At 41.4% G+C, this 10,837-nt stretch overlaps 1 protein-coding gene across 2 annotated transcripts in view; it reads left to right on the forward strand.

Annotated features, from left to right (window-relative positions):
• Positions 1-10,837, forward strand: part of LOC100552598 (uricase) — a 122,753-nt gene that overhangs the window by 69,051 nt on the left and 42,865 nt on the right. The window lies entirely within an intron of this gene.

Below are 10,837 nucleotides of genomic sequence, written 5' to 3' on the forward strand. Positions count from 1 at the left end.
TTATCTGCAGATTCAATATGCATGGTTTCACTTACCCATGCACCAACAAATATTTGCTTTCAGAAGTAGGCCTCTCTAGGTCCTCCAGTACTATTCTATGGTATGTTTCTGGCTCAAGTATAGTCAAAATATAGGGCTGGCTATTATCTGCTATTTCAGGTATCCACGGGGGTGGGGGGTGGGGGTGGGGGTGGGGGGGTAAGGGATGCCGTAGGACTTCCAGGATCATACTATATAATGATATTTGAGTGGCAACAAGTGCCAGACTGGTGGATCAGTTTCATTCCCCACCTCTCATCTTAGTTAATATAGATTTAAGCTGGTATGGACAACTTAGTAGGCTCACATGTTAATTTTCTGTCTGGGGGAACTACCTCAGAACATGAGACAAAAGTTCAGAATAAATGGAGTTTGTAATACTCTAATCCAGTGGGTCTCAAACTGTGCTCCGTGGAGCCCTTGGGGCTCCGTGAAGCATCCTGAGGGACTCCACATTTTCATCCTCTTCATTTTCCCTCATCCCCACTTTGCCCCCAAAAGCCTTTTTTTCCTCACCAACAGGTGGCCCCTGGGGTTGCTTCTATTATTATTATTATTACTATTATTATTATTATTATTATTATTATTATTATTATTATTATTTACTACTACTACTATAAAGGCTAGATGGCCATCTGTTGGAGGTGCTTTGATTGTGCTTTTCCTGGATGGCACCTGGGGTTTTCTATGTTTATGTTGGTTCAAATTGTTCTTCATTTTAAATATTGTATTGTTCTTTCTTTCCTTTTTTTGCACTACAAATGAGATATGTGCAGTGTGCATAGGAATTCATTAGTTCACACAATCACTCTCCATCCATCTGCCTGACCCATCTGTCAAATTTTTAAACACAAAGTTTTAAAAAATGCCCATGCCTGTTGTGTGTGCGTGTGCGTGTGTTTGTGTGTATGTTAAACATTTCTTGGACCTCCATGAGAAACTTTTGATTCAAAAAGGGCTCAGCGGCTGAAAAGGTTTGAGAACCCCCGCTCTAATCTATTGCTACTGCTGAATCAAGTTGAATCAACCAAATTGTATGCACAACAGGTTAGCTGCTGTAAGCATGCATTTTCAGATTGCTGGCAAACCTGTAACAATCTATGAATGATTAGCAATGAGTCTGTGACAAGAATTTGCGATACTCTTTTCTGGTTCATGTGTTTGGTGTTGAGATCCTTCCCTTCTGTATTTGTTTGGTGGAGTTAGTGGCCCAAACCACTTGCAGAATAACTTCCAAAATGTAAAACTGGAAGCAACTTCCTATTTTATTTTAATTGGTTTAGGGTGATTTTCCAACAGAGTGAATCCCATAGAAAAACTTGAAAGACAAAATCAAGTAATCCGAACTTACCTAGTTGCCCATCTGTCTTCTACTGCAATAGTATTCTGTTCTATTCTCCAGCAGAAGTTTAAGAAAACAACCTCATTTCTTTTTCCGTCAGCTGCAGAACTGTGTTGAATAACTTGGTCTTAGGTTATTTAGGGGTGTCTTATCTCTTATATTATTATGATGATCAGGTGATAGCGAAATTATAATTGGGGTGTCTTTTTGTACACAGAAAAGTCCCAATAAGATCTCAAGTGGTAAATTAAAACAAATAAGTCAAATCATACAGCTAATTATAAGATTATTTTTTTCAAAATTCCTGCAGTTGGACCTTCTATCACTTTTATGGATTACTTCAAGAGCTCAAGGTCTGAAAAGCTTTTATGGTGTCAAGAATCATCTTTCAGCTAAATACTATTAAGAGGAATTGGGAATGTATTCACATGTTGTTTTCAAATGAAGTAAGGAAATATTAAGAAAAGATTTTGACATAAGTGGAACAACCCCAGATATGAATTAAAATTGTCTGAGTAAGTATGACCTAATGGTTTGAATGTCAGAGTCCCGGAAACCAGAGTTCGAATCCCAGTGAGCCTTGAAAACCCATTGGAAAATTTTGAGCAAGTAACATTCTCTCAGCCTAAGAAAAAAAGCAATGTTAAACTTCCTCTGAATAAATTTTCTCTCACACACATACACACTCAAAATTCTATGGGAACATCATCATAAGTTGTGTTCACCTGTTGTCATATAAAAATAACAAACTTAAATTAAAAGCAAATTACTTTGTAGTCATTTAAATAATTTTATGCATGCTTTGAAATAAGGAAATAGACGTATAGTGAATTAAAATGAGAGCAAATATGAAATTCTTTAGTCATCATCCAGTGTTTTATATTTGGACAGAAATCTTATTCCTGTTTACCTGAGAATAAGTTGCATTCACCTCAGTGGGAATTATATGTGAATGCACATGCACAAGACTGTGTTGTCACACCGCTTGGACCCTGTTAACATAAAATCATAGAATTATAGAGGTGGAAGAAACCAGAATGGCCATCTAGTCCAACCTTCTGCCATGCAGGAATATACAAATAAAATACTCATGAGAGATGTATATCCAACCTTTGTTTAAAGAACTTCAAAGATCGAGAGCCTATATTTGAAGATCTTTAAACAAGTCAGTCTATTCCGTTGCCAAACTACTCTAACAGTAGACAGTTCTTCCCAATATTGAGGCTCATTTCTTGTAATTTGGACCTATAGGTTTATATTCAAGTCCTCAGAGCAACAGAAAACAAGCATGCTCTACCTACATGATATGCCTTCAGATATTTAAAAATAGTTGACATATAACTCCTTAGTCTTCTCTTCTCCAAGGTAAACATATCCAGTTCCCTACACCATTCTTCATATGGTTTTCCAAAGTTTTATAATTTTGGTTGCCCAAAATGGACATGTTCAGTTTGTCAAAATCCTTCTTGAATTGTGGGGCCCATAACTAAACACAGTATTCTAGGTGAGATCTGACCCAAGTAGGATAAAGTCATGTTTTTACTTCCCTTAGTTGGGACACTATGCTCCTGTTGATGCAGATTTCATTGGCTTTTTGGATTGATGCATGACACTATTGACTCAATTTTAGCTTGTGGTCTGCTAAGACCTCTCTTTTCGTATGTACTGTTTTCAAGCCCAGGTGATCCATCCTATATTTGTGCTTTTCATTTTTCCTATCTAGATGGAGATTACTAGAATTGTTGTAGAAAAAAACTCATGAAATGCAATAATAAATTAAATACTGTAACGATTAACTGGCAATAATATTTGTTCACTGAAGAAGGGTCAATGCAGGTATCAGAGCCTGGGAAGTGCCAGCTTGACATAGCTCAAACATATGAATTGGTTCCTTTTTCCTAGTAGCAAGACTTTGGCCAGCTTTGTTGTTCTCAAATGTGATTTTTATCCAATGAGTTCTATCCAATTAGACTGGCAGGAGGAAGCCAGGCATGATATTCCCAAGCATCTACAGTTTTAAAAGGGGCACATTAACTCAGATGTTGTGTAAGAGTACAGGCTCCTTTCAGTGATGACTAATCTTTATTTTATTGTAGTGGTCTCCTGTGTCACTGCCATAATTTAGTTGTGGTTGTAGTTTTCAAGTTACAATGGAGAACAATAATTTAACTTGGATCACATGGATCACATGGATTAAATAGGAAATGAGACTGCTGCCCTCTTCCCCGTGTTGTAGTAGAATAAATATTCCTTTGAGTTGTTCTTGGCAGCCTGAACTTGGCCCACTGTAATCTGTCTTCTTGTGTTGTTGTATGCCTTTATGTCAATCCCAATTTATGGCAAATCTAAGGCGAACCTCTAGGGCTGAGAGTGTGTGACTTGCCCAAGGTCACATAGTAGGTTTCCTTGGCCCAGAAAAGAATTGAACCCTAGCTTCCAGAGTTGTAGTCCAATGCTCAAACTACACCACACTGGCACTATGACCTGTCTAACCTGTCTAACAAGTTGCAAAGAGCTGAATCTTTTGACTGAATCTTCAAAGAAATAAGTTGGTTGCTTCTATGTGCTTTTTGTTTCTAGGTTCAGTTCCCTTGCCCAAGTCATAATTCCAATTCTAGATGAGTCATCTGTGCAAGAAATTGTTGACTGGTAATCAACAAGTTGATCTCCCCACCAAATGAAGATAACATAGCACTTTTGTTGTGAGCCAGAAACACCTTTGTGGTGCTGTTGTAGAGATCTGTAGGGATATTCACACAATGGAGGAAAAACAATGTTTATGAAATTGGCTCTGGGGTGAGGGAGAGCCAGCAGGTTGTAGTAGTTCGAGCATTGAACTGTGACTCTGGAGACTAGGGTTCAACATCATCACTTGGCCATGGAAACCCAGTGGATCATCTTGGATGTCACATACCCCCAGCTGCAGGAAAAGGCAAAGGCAACCCCACCACACCGAATAAATCTTGCAAAGAAGGCTCTGTGATAGATTCGCCTTAGTGTCACCGTAAGTCAGAAATCACTTGAAGCCACAAAACTACAATGAGGGAAAATGGAGTGAATAGGCTAGTAGTTTGAAGTATCACTTTTTCATTTCCCCACTCTATCTCCCTCACCCACTCTATTCTAGATCTGATATGTTTCAGGTCTGCACATGCTCATTCATAAGAAACTTCTATCCTGTGTCCTCATCCTTCTGAGACTTTTAAAATATCCAGGAACATTTGCATTTATTTTGTATGCATTTTCTTAAAAAGTATTTTTGTATGCAATTTCCTCTAACGAACACTTTCTCCTAATCAGTTTGCATCAATATATATATACACACAATTTTTAAATAAAGGACTACATTGATAATTCACAGACAGGTGTAGTCCAAATAATGTGTTTTTCAATCAGTCAGGTTTATACATACTCTAAGTAAGCTTTAATTTAAATATTTTAAAAATATTCCTATGCGTATCCTGTTCAATATTTATGAGATCATAATTCAGATTTGTGAGCTCATAAATTTTGGTATTCCTATTTAAGGTTGCCAATAACCTAATTCCAAAAACCCACTTCTTGAGCTAGGCAGTGTCCCAGCTAAAAGGTTTCCAATGCACTGCAGATCAGGAAACTGAGAAATAATTACTGTTGAGTTCTCTAGGTTGCAAAGTGTGTTGAGACAAGCAATTGAGGAAGGACCCTGTGTATGTCTCTCCAGATTCCTGTCTCAATCTGCAGGGCCGGCCGGACATATTTTTTTATATAAAGCGGGGAGGGGAAATTGTGCCCCCCCCGCCTCCTGCGCCCCGCCAGCGGGCCCCGCCTCCCACGCAGGTCACCCTGGTCCCGCCTCTCACGCTGCATGAGAGGCGGGGCCAGGGCGTGGAGGGCGGGGCCAGGGTGGCCCCGCCTCCCGCGCAGCTCAGCTTGCCAGTCTGGCCTTTTCCAGGGGCCCAGACTGCAGCAAAGGTCCTTGCAGGCCGCGATTGCGGCCTACAAGGGCCTTTGCTGCAGTCTGGCCCCCTGGAAAAGGCCAGGCCGGCGAGGCTGAGCTGCGAGGAAGGCGGGGCCAACCCTGGCCGCGCCTCCCTTGCAGCTCATCCTGGCCCCGCCTCTCACGCAACGTGAGAGGCGGGGCCAGGGCGCGCAGGCCGGGAGGCGAGGCTCCGCCCAGACGGGGCCTTGCCTCCCTTCCAGCACGCTCTGGCCTTTTCCAGGGGGCCAGACTGCAGCAAAGGTCCTTGCAGGCCGCGATTGCGGCCTGCAAGGGCCTTTGCTGCAGTCTGGCCCCCTGGAAAAGGCCAGGCCAGCGAGGCTGAGCTGCGTGGGAGCTCACCCTGACCCCGCCTCTCACGCAGCGTGGGAGGCGGGGCCAGGGTGCCTGACCGCCCCCCCGGGCCTGCGCCCGAGGCGGCAGCCTCACGTGGCCTCCGTGTTGGGCCGGCCCTGTCAATATGCCCCATGAGCGGAAGGGTGCTGCAGCCATCACTTCCCAGTGCCCCAATTCATACAAATCTCAGAAACCCTGTGGTTGCAATGTTACGTGGCATAAGAGACATTATTACCATACGCTGAAGGCACATGACACCAAATGGAAGGGCTGGCATTGGTTCCTCCATTGTAGCTATGGCGGATGGTGCAAGATCTCAGCCAACATTTTCAGTTTCACACACTAGGTAGAAGAATACACATTCTATGGGTAATATTATGGGGCCTCTTGATATACAACTGGCATAGTGTAAGGTCTCAGCACATCTCAGTTCATTATTTCCAAACTGTATATTGATCTCCAAGTGCAAATATAAGCTTTTCATTCAGAAATACAGACTGAACAAAATTGGTCCCTGTCCCAAGCTACCACTTTGACAACTTTGAATATGCTTTGATTATGTTTAATGGTTTTAAACTGTGAATTTTAAATACTGTTTATATTTAATTCTGTTTTAATGTTTGCATATTTGTATATTTTAAATTTTATGTTAAGACGCTTTGAGTCCCCTTTGGCAGAATAAATAAAGATGATGATGATGATGATGATGATGATGATGATGATGATGATGATGATAAATAATTGTTCCCAAATTTTCACATGTGTCGGCTTTGATGTCCTCCCCTTCTAGACAGATTACAACCCTGCTTTTTTCAAAATGACAGATATTATATTCTGCAGTTGCCATTTGCATTTAAGTTCCTGGTTTTGTTTGATAAAGATGTGTGGGAAAATATTGGTTTGTAGCTTAAATAGTCATTCAGTTACCTCTGTCTTAGTGCTGGTATTTTTTCAAGTTATCTCTTCATTCACCTGTCAGGACTATATTTTAAAAACAGCTCTTCTTCTCTTCACAAAACTATCTTAGATTGATACTACTTTGCCATAGAATTAGCAGATAGAAGGCTAAGATTTGTAATTTAATCAGGTTTTTTAATCATCTGCCAGCTGCTCAGGGAAGTAAAGTAAAGAATTCCAGGTATGAGATTCCATAAAATGAAGTCTTAGCAATTAAAGGTAAATGGTGCATAGGGCTGATCTGACTTCGCCCAGGATAGCTGTCAAGATAGTTCAGGAACCAGTCCATATTAATTTGGTTTTCCCCTGGGTTAAACTAATGCGGGGGGGGGGGGTCTGACCAGGGTTTAGGTTGTCCCCTGTGTTAGGGACAGTCACAACAGCTGGGCTGGTTTCTAAGTGGAACTGGTGGCATCTGTCTTGACAGTCATTCCCGCACTCCTTGGACCCAGGCTGCCCAGGAATGTGAAGTGACAGTCCCCCCTGTCCCCTCCCATGTTGTGTTGGTTGTCTGGCTTTTCTCAGCTTTTCCTCTCCCTCTCCCAGCCCCCTTAGCAAACAATGCAAAGGATAACACCAGCACCCCAAAGCTCTGATGGTGGGGGTGTTGTGTTGTCAACATGGGGGAAGGAAGGGAATCCAGGATGCTTCTACAGAAGTGTAGACTGGCACATGGTTAAGGTAATACATTGTTATACCTGTTGCATGGCATTTTGACTCCTTGACTTCCAGGGCAAGGGCTTTTTTCTCATTGCAGTTGTGGGTTACAAACTTGAAATTATGGAAGATGATGGAAGCAAAAGCCACTGGTTACTAAGGCAGTAATGGATATGGCTGCACTTTCCATTTCCACCACCACCTGGCTCTTACGTGATTATGATGAACCTTATAGTCTGGCCCTAGGGACAGAAAAATATTCAGGTGAACAGTTTCCCTCACAAAAAAGAATCCCGGGCTGATGATAATTTTAACAGTTTGGAATTTATTATATGCAAATTTTTCATTTGGTTGTTCTGCACAGAAAAAAAAACATTTTGAAATCAGCACTTCCTATACAGAAATATCATCATTCATCATCATCATCATTTAATTACTTATTAATCGCCCTCCATCCAAGATTCTCTAGGCGATTTACAAGATAAAATTGTAAAGGATAAAAATACATACATACAAATATTGATAAAATTAACATAGATTAAAAGCTCTAGTAAAGAGCCAGGTCTTGAGTGCTAGGGTAAAAGGCCCTAACTCATGCATGGCTCTCATATGAGGCGGCAAGGCATTCCATAAGGCAGGGGCAGAAATAGAAAAAGCTCTGCGTCTGGTCCTTTCCAAGTGCACTTCTCTAGGACCCGGTATATAAAGTAAGTCGCGTTGGGATGGTCGCTGCGACCTCCGATGATGGGAGAAGGAGAGACGGTCCCTAAGGTACGATGGGCCCTGGCCGTAAAGAATTTTAAAGGTCAGAACTAGCATCTTATATAGACCACGGTAATCAGTTGGAAGCCATTGTAGATGCTGCAGCACTGGTGTTATATGGCATTTCATGGGTGTTCTTATGAGTAGCCTGGCTGCCGCATTCTGGACAATACGGATCTTTCGGGTTGTGGACATCGGAAGGCCAACATACAGGGTGTTGCAATAGTCCAGCCTAGACATGACAGTGGCATGGATGACTGTTGCCAGACCCTCATCAGATAGATAGGGTGCCAGTTGCCTCGCTTGTCGTAGATGGAAAAAGGCCTGTTTGCTAGCAGCAGCGACCTGAGCTTCCATTGTCAGCTACGAATCCAAAACAACACCCAGGCTCTAAACGGTAGGCGAAGGAGATAGGGCAGCACCATCGAAGGTGGGTAGCAAATGGGTCAGACCAGTCGAGCGGCCATGCCAAAGATGCCATTCCCTGCACAGAAAATGTAGTTTTCTGTACACACAAAATACCACATGTAAATTTTGCATAGAATAAGTCCCAAACTGCAAATAGTACTTGCTCAGAAACAATTGCTACAATTATTAATCGCTTTCATTAGGAAAGAGAATTTGTGAAGAATTACATCCCTAGTGGACACAGAGAGAATGGATTGTGTATGTATATGGGGTGATGGAGGCAGGTAACAGGAGGATGAGATAGAACAGAGTAAGTGTTAAAATGCTGGGGGAAAGGTAGTAAGACAGCAGTGGCTCTGGTCAGTTTGTGAAGTAATTCTGCTGGTGTATCTCACCCTCCACATTTGTTTCTTCAGTTTTAATGGGCACTGTCTGGAACATTTGAATATTTGATGCCTGTTCTCACAGCAAAGCAGCAGATGAATTACATGGATCTAATAATTAGTTTTAATGTGTATAAATTTTTAATTTTATATTCTTAATCTATATGTTTATTTTATTACCAGTCTGTTTTATGTCGCATTGAATTATTGACTATTGTAAGGCTGCTCTGAGTTCCCTTTGGAGTGAAAAGGGCGAAGTATTAATACAATAAATAAATAAATAAATAAATCTACTGATCACACAACTTGCTCAGATTCAAAGGCCGCCTCCTTCCCAATTCTTCTTCTCAGGACTTCATCACATTAGTCTTCAGCTTCGTCCTAGGATGCTTGCAGGACGGAGCCAGGACGGAGCCTGACAGAGGTCATCACATAACACAGGGCTACTTCTGGTGGGGATGTGTTCCAGCTCCATCCTGCAAGCATCCTAGGACAGAGCCCTGAGAACATGGGAGGCTTCCTGTGTTCTCATCCAGTAAGCCAGGGAAAATGCAGGGGGAAGTCGGGCTTTTCCCTTTGGCATGGCTATGCGGGTCACAGGGCAATAGTTCCCTCACTGTCTGCTGGATATAACAATAACAACAACAACAACAACGTTATTCTTATATCCCGCCCATCTCCCCGAGGGGACTTGGGGAGGCTTACATGGGGACCAAGCTCAGTAATACAGCAATAAAATATATCAACATAAAATACATTTCAATTACAATGAATTAACACATACAAAGATATAAGATACCATAAAAACATAACTCAACAACAACCAATAACTGATAGCTGGGTGCAATGGGCATGTTCAGAGCTGGAGGCAAGGCAATAATAGGGCATGTACAATATATTGCAAGGCCACTGGTAAAAGGGGCTAGTAATAAATGATTTTGCCCTGCTGCCCCACAGATACCCCAGGCTTGAGGACCTTCATCTGAGGAGGTCCCTAATCCTTTTTTGATATTTTCTAAACTGGATGTCCCCACCTGTCTTGCTTCCCAGCTTACGAGAGAAGAAGGGTATGTGTTACAGTAGGGAAGAACTGCAACGCTTCATTCTAGATAATTTAGACAGAATGCTAGCGTTTGGAGGACTAGCTGAGAATAGAAACTCTGAAAATGGAGGTAAAGATCTCCAAGGGACAAAGGATCTGATGCTCTCCCACTCCCAAGATGTATGTTTGGCAGTCCATGTGTGCGTGTATTTGTTTTTGGTGATTCATGTAGGACCTTTCCTAGAAGCTATGCTTTTAAAGGCACCTGTTTCTTTCAGATGAAAATAGTTTAGCCCCATAGCACTGTTATTTAAATGGGGAGAGGAATATCAACTGCAATGGCTGACATTAAATACATGAAGTCAGATCTCCTCCCCACACAAAAGCACTTTCTCCTCAGAAGCCATTATACAGGTTGAGCATCCCATAACTAAAATTCTGAAATCCAAAATCTGAAATTGTTCACATAAGTAGCTGAGACAGCAAGACCTTTGCCTTCTGATGGTTCAATGTACACATACTATGCTTTATGCACAAAATCATTAACAATATTGTGTATAAAATAACCTTCTAGCTATGTATACAAAGTCTTTCATAAAAAATTAATTTCCTATTTACATTTGTGTCCCATCACCAAGATATCTAGTTAATGTACATATTTTCAAATACAGGTGTTCCATTTTTAACCAAAAAAAAAAAAAAACGAATTTCACAACACTTCTAGTCTCAAGTGTTTTGAATAGGGGTTTCTCAACCTATATTGCTTGATCTTACTTCAAATTCCTCAGAGAGAAGAGGGAAGGAAGTCTTTGCTAACTTCTTGTAGTTGTTGGGTGTGTCATTGTTGTACTTAAAAAACTTCTGTGGAGTTGTTGTAAAGACAAAGCTCAGAAAATAGAATTTAATGTGGCCTTTGACACTATTGAAAGAAG

Source organism: Anolis carolinensis, chromosome 4 (genome assembly GCF_035594765.1).
Source record: "Anolis carolinensis isolate JA03-04 chromosome 4, rAnoCar3.1.pri, whole genome shotgun sequence".
Taxonomy (NCBI): Eukaryota; Metazoa; Chordata; class Lepidosauria; order Squamata; family Dactyloidae; genus Anolis; species Anolis carolinensis.